Source organism: Aegilops tauschii, chromosome 5 (assembly GCF_002575655.3).
Source record: "Aegilops tauschii subsp. strangulata cultivar AL8/78 chromosome 5, Aet v6.0, whole genome shotgun sequence".
NCBI classification, from domain to species: Eukaryota; Viridiplantae; Streptophyta; class Magnoliopsida; order Poales; family Poaceae; genus Aegilops; species Aegilops tauschii.
Genome location: NC_053039.3, coordinates 502,975,478 through 502,982,155, shown reverse-complemented (window position 1 = coordinate 502,982,155; position 6,678 = coordinate 502,975,478). Strand labels below are relative to the sequence as shown.

At 46.5% G+C, this 6,678-nt stretch overlaps 1 long non-coding RNA gene across 1 annotated transcript; it reads right to left on the bottom strand.

Annotated features, from left to right (window-relative positions):
• Nucleotides 1-202: 202 nt before the first annotated feature.
• On the bottom strand, nt 203-1,735 carry LOC120964114 (uncharacterized). The gene is made up of 3 exons (XR_006664614.2): nt 1,250-1,735; nt 789-892; nt 203-461 (listed from the first exon to the last, which is right to left on the bottom strand). It is a non-coding gene; the product is annotated as an uncharacterized lncRNA (long non-coding RNA).
• Nucleotides 1,736-6,678: the final 4,943 nt, after the last annotated feature.

The following is a 6,678-nucleotide window of genomic DNA, read 5'->3' as shown; positions in this document are numbered from 1 at the left end:
AACAGCAATACTGTACTTTTCTTGGTTTCTAGCTTAGCTAGTCCCAAATCTATCAAAAAAGACCACAAGCATCCAAACATCTCCAAAACAGTGGAAAGGAACAACCTAGCAAACATGTTACTTACGTACTTTCCAGCAACTAATTAAGAACGAAAAAACCATCCAAACACCTCCAAAACAGGGTAAGGAACAACAGGGCACTACATTCTAATTAACTGGCCACTTTGCTTGGAAGCATCACATCATTGTCACAGAACATACAGTTCAAAATTTTACTTTTAAAATATAGCACATACTGTAACATTGTAGTGTGTTATCACGCGCACACGAACAGAACACATGAACCAACTCTTTAGGTAACCGAGTTTTCCTGATTCAGGAATTTAGTACCTCAACGGAAATAGGGATCCACGTTGTTTGTCTAGCTCACCCATGCATGACCCTTTTTGTACCCATTGCAGCTGGAACGCATGTACATCGAAGAATAGTTAGTGAAGACACATTCGATAAGTAATCAGTACAAAGAACTCGAAGATAATGGAAGAATTTATCACGCTCCAAATGACTATTGCGCGATGCTGAATAGAGAAGTTTAGGCTGGTAAGCAAGTGCTCTATGGAGCACGAGCTTATTATGCACACTCCAAAAATCTGACTGCAGTTCACACACATTCAGAATGCATCTCATTTAGTCTCACCCAAACAAAAATCAGCTACAGTCTCTTCTATCCACGTTCTTCAAAATGTGTACTGAGCAAACATAGAGCAGATAAGTTTAGAAAACCTTACATATGAATGATTCCCCACACTACATGGTCTTCCTTTTTTCTGCACAATGACTGTATTGGTATAACCTTGTGCCTTCTTGCTTGGCTGAGCACAAAATTTACCACCTGACACAACAAAGTAGCAGAATCAGTTACTACCAAAAGCCAAAAGCTAATATTTTCTTGTGCAGAGAAACACTTGTTGACAAAATGGTAAGATCCCAAGAAACTAAGATACCACTGACAATAGTACAGCTGATTTGCGCTTAATAAATGAAAAAACTTGGAGGAAGTGGGCGAATTCATCGGCTAAACAAGAAATAGCATGCAGACCAAGCACCAGTGCATCTCTCTCTCCCTTCGAATTCATCAAAAGAATCAACGAAACACAGTCCTCTCTCTCTCTCTCTCTCCCTCCCAAAGCAGATCCACTAGAAAATAAGAACAGAGAGAAGGAGAGGGAGTCGGCAGGAAGAAGCTCACCTGCGCCGATGAGGAATCTTGGGCGCGAGCTCGTCGGCGCCGCCGAGGTCGGAGCAGGAGGCCCAAACCCTCGCCGCCTCCTCACCCGAGATGCTTTTCTTGGGGCGGCGGGGGCAGAGAGAGAAACATGAGCAGAGAGGCAGGGGGTTTCTGAGACAAATAGAAGCGACAGAATTTGTTGCAACCAAACAAAAGATCGTCTCATTCCATTTCAGCGGACCATAGATAGTAATGAGTTTCTCGATACAAGAGCGACAAATTGGTAAATCAAAGACTCATATAAAGACAAGTTCGGCCTCGATACTTGAGACGGATGATGATACTACTAAGATACGATAATACTAGTGCTACTGACGGTATAGTCCTTGGTTCCATCATTGCCCTCGGAGCAGAATGGCTACTGCCGCTCAGAGTCAGAGGCCCTTCCAGCGGCGGTACGCCACCACCCCGGCAGTGGCGGCGGCGGCGAGTCCCACGCCCACCAGAGCCCACTCCAGCAGCCCCCAGCCGCCAGGCGCCGCCGCCGGCTCGGCCGCGGGCCAGCGCGTGATTGACAACCTGGCGCTGACAGCCGACTCACCACCACCACCATGGCTGCTGCCCATCACCACCTCTTTGGCCTTCTTCGCGGCCTGGTACACCTCCTCGGGGTGCGCCTTGGCAAAGTCGCCTGCCTTGCCCAGGGCCTTGCCTGCGACCTCGGGCGCCTTCTTGCCCACGGCCTGTGCCGCCTCCACGGCGGCCTTCCCCGCGGCTCCCAGCATCTGCATTACACCACATGCGGCACTAATTAAGGTGAGAAAATAACATAACAGGTGTTTTTCTCTCGGAAGAAAATAAAAGGGATCAAATCAATGGTAAACGGGAGAAAAGGAGCCATTTTTTTAGGGAAGAAAAGGAGCCATTTTGTGTCGACAATATACAGATTTCTTCTTTTCTTTTCAAAGGAAAAGGAATCCCAAGGAACAAAAGAAGCATCGGCCACAAAATCCATCAGGAAAGAGAGAAGAAAGAAACAAGATTTGGGAGTCACAAGCACCCAAAAAAAAAAATCCAAGAAAGGAAACTCGCTGGGCTCTCGGGCCTGCATGCCCAAGACAATAACCGATCGATTCGAGAGTAATGCCGCGAACGGACCGACCCCAACCAGTTTGCGTTACCGTAAAAAAAAACCTGTTTGCGTGGAACCCAAATAAAAAAGAGCGAGATTTTTTTTAGGGGAAAAAGGAGCGGAAGTTGGCGAAGAAACAGAGAAGGAAGAAAAAACGCAGCAGGGAAAAGGAAAAAATTTCTTCTTGGCCGAAGCCAAGAAACCACGGGAAAAGTTGGCGGCCACGCAGTCAAGAGCGATTGATTTCTCGGCTCGTCAGATGACTCTTCTTTTTCCCGATGGATCGGGCAAGAACAAAACCATCTCTGTCGTCAAGATCCAAAGCGAAGGCCCATCAACACAACACAGAAGCATACTACCAAAGATGCGGGAGAAAGGAAGCGGTCTTTTTCATGTATACAGCGAGAAAAGATTGGTTTTTTCCCTTTCGTATAACACTAATAAATCCTTGAGCCGCGAAAATCCACCAAAGGAAACGGGGGAAACAAATCACCGGGCAGCCCTTCCGAAGAAAATAAGACGACCGATCCAGAGTAAACCGGCGAACGCACCGATCTTCACGGTGGGGCGGCATCGACGTCATCGTCTCTCGCGTAAAAACCCAACTAAAAAGAGCGGAAGTTGGCCAACGAAAATCAGAGGAGGAACAAAAAAAACTCCGCCCTTTTCCAAGCCACGAGATCGTGAAAGAACACAAGAACGCGCCACCGGTGCTCAAAAGAAGAAGGCCACGAGAAGAGAAACGCAAGATTTACTAGCCCCGTTTAGGCCCAAGCCAAGAAACACGCAGCCATTGTTGTATCGAAAAGGAATCATCAAGACCAGGAACAGTGGGTGACCTCGTTCAAACAGGTGGAACAAGCGTCGGAGGGGAAGAGGCGCAGGCGCTGGTGTTGAGCGAAGAAGGCAGATGGGGTGTGACTGGGGAGGACCAAGAGCCTTTTTATAAAGGGGCAAGCTTACCACTGTTCAACCCTACCTGCCCGCCTAGGGTTTTGCTTTACCAACCCGCGTGGTCTTTTCAGATATTTTCCTGTTGATACGTTCGTACGGTCCTAACATGATAGAAATGTTGTCTTGTCTGTGTGTTTTCAAAATTCAAATTTTCTTTATCATTGCACATGGTTTTATTTTTCCTCGTAAAACCGACATCTTTCGATCGGACAGTTCTTTGGGTTATTTTTTCACTACCGCTACGTTTGAGATATATGTTAGAGCATCTACAACCGGACACCTCAATTACTCCTAAATGTTTGTGCGGACAGTCCGGACGCTGCCCAGACCAAATTTAGCCATTCAACCGGACCCCTCAAACCCAGCTTAAACGTCCGGGTTGTCTGGCACATCTTGTATCCAGCCCATATGTGGGGGGATATGGGGCGGTCCAGTTGCATCCGGACGCATTGGCCAAGTAGGACCAGACCCACTCTGGCAACCACCAACCCCACAAAACCCCCACCCAGACCCCACAAAACCCCCAGATCCGGCAGCAACTCCTCGTCCGAAGTTGAGCCTGTTTGCTGGGACGCCCTCACAGCGAAACCGGACAAGGAGCTCGCAATCCGGTTTGCCCTCGACCGGCCTCGAGTAGGTAAGAGCGGCTCCTCCTCTTCCACGCATGCCGGCACCGGTTCTTCTTGGTCCATGCCAGCCTCGAGCGACCCGCCGGGGCTCTTGGAGCTTCAGATCATCACCTGCGCCCCCTACTCCTCACGACCAGTGATGGGTGCTGGTGGCGGCTCCACCTAGCCCGCGGTCATGGCTACTCGAGTCGGAGACGCATGCATCTCGCTACGTTAGGCATAGGGGGTAGGCCGGATCTAGTCAGTCCGGTTGCGGGTCATGCAAATCCATGTTGGTTGCCCTGCCCTCCAACTCGGAGGAGGATCTCGTCCGTGACATCTATCGGTCGTTCGCCATGCCCGAGATGGACACCCGCCGTTGCCCCTACAAAAATGCCAAGGCATTGTGGCTCGGGATTTAGGAGTCCGAGAGGCTCACATAGGAGAAGGCGGCCAACAAGCAAGAGCTGGGCAGAGCAGGCTCGTGCCTCCCGGTGTCTTGTTGGACTCCCCTCCTTGTCCTCACCCGACGGTGGCACCATCAGTGATGATGACGACGACACCCCTCCAACCGCCGAGGAGTACTATCGCTGGCCCGGAGACGCCAGGGGGAAGGGCCCATTGAAGAAGTGGTCAACACCAATGCTTACTATCTACGTTTTAGTCGTATCTGTCATAAATTGTAGCTAGTTGATCTATATTTTCTAACTTGTTATGTCTGATGATATGTTATGTGTTAAATTTAACTAGGTTGTGTTGATCTATGTTGCTTGGGATTTTGTGGATTTGAGTATTGGGACATGAGGGGGGGGGGGGCACTGATGCGAACAAATGAGGGGGTGGCTGCTGATGCGAACAAATGAGGGTGTGACTGCTGATGCGAACAAATGAGGTGTGGACTGGCGTTGTCCGCAGACATATAGGGGGCAGATTTGGCAAGTTCGGTTGTAGCTAGGTGATCTTAGAATACAAAATTATGTTACACAACAGACACAAATTATAGATATATTTAAACATTCAGGTATCTAACACACACCCTCTCCATGTGTATCCTCATCCACCATCATGTTGATCTCCGCCCGTCACCACCCTCGCCGTCCTGTGGATTGTTAATTGTCGCCCACCTGAGTCACCTTTCTCGACGTTGTACACAACCATTGGCGCGCCTAGATAGAATAAAATTGGAGTGTGTGCACCCTCCTTTTTATTTCTGGGTCTGCCACCGTACACAATGCTACTACCCCTACCACACCGATTAAGCTTTGGTGTAGGGTACAAGGACTCGCCGGAGACAACAACTTTAATTGGCCATCATCGGCAGCATATTGAGGCCAGCCAAGGATTGTCATAATTTCCCTGACCTAGGGATATTGAAGAGATCTGGACTATCTAAGCCGACGGTAGTAGCTCATTCACCTCCTCATTGGATATGCTACTATGATGTATGATCTGAGGCGATTCCCTCATTTCCTAGCAGTAATGGCGCCTCTACCTCCTAGTGAACTCGAACTCGCTGGATTTTTAGCGAAAAATGCATGGATCTATCTCAAGCTTGTTGAATCTATGACATGTCGGTCCAACCGAGGCACCGTCAATCATTGGTTGTGTTTTTGGATGCTACTAAGGGTTGAACGTTATATCTAGGGGTGCCTCTGAGCTAATGTAATCAATGGCCTTCCTTTCATGCGTTCGCTCAAAGGTGTGGTACGTGCGACCGAATTCAGTTGGGACAGGAGATTGAGATGGGCCAGGCTCATTTAGCTCCCACAAGCCCGATCTACTATTGTATCACGAATATTAGTGTGAAAATACCAACTAAAAATTCAAATTACTATATTCCCTCACCTTAAAAGTACCATATCCATGTAACAAGCTTCATTACTAGCATATATAAAAAAGCTGGGATTTGCACCTGACTTAAAAATAGCTAAAAACATACGAAAAAGTTGCCATCCTTTTAAGAATAAACCTAGAATATGTCCTTGGATTTGAAAAATGTAACATGACACATGGCAATGGCATGAATAGCAGGGAAGTAAATCTTTGCTAAACTACATGGCAATAGGATGAATAGTAGTGGTATTTTTTCCAAACCAAAGTGTATAAATCAATCACTATGAGATCTTTAAAAGTCTGGAATTTGCATCTAACTTGAAACTAGCTAAAATACATATGAAAAGTTGTCATCCTTTTAACAATAAACCTGGCAGTTTCCTTGAATTTGCAAGTTGTAACAAGACACATGCTCATAGCATGAATATATTCTTATAAGGGATTTCCTACAAGTGATAAGAGGATGGTAATGTTTGTTAAACTACTTGGCAATAGCATGAATAATAGGGTGGCAACCATTTGCAAAACACTGTAAGTAAATTGATGACAAAAAATGACATGACAGTTGTCGTGACATGTAACAAGTAGATAACTCGCCGGAATCCATAGAACTAATATAACACAGTAGTGTTCGTGAGTATACAATAATAGTTGTCATGGGCATAACATAATAGTGTCCATCAATATGTATATACACACACACACACACCAAAAGTAGTTGAACAGGAAAAATGAAGTGCATGCTAGGTTGTAGAGGTTTATGAAAAAATAAAAAGAAAGTTGCCGCTAAGTTTCCATTACTAACCAGTCATAATCCACATGGGGTTGCCAAATATTTTCATAATGAAACACACATCTTAAGCAGGACACATTAGGAGTTTGATGATGATTGTTGCAATGACAAAACAATAATCCAATTCAAA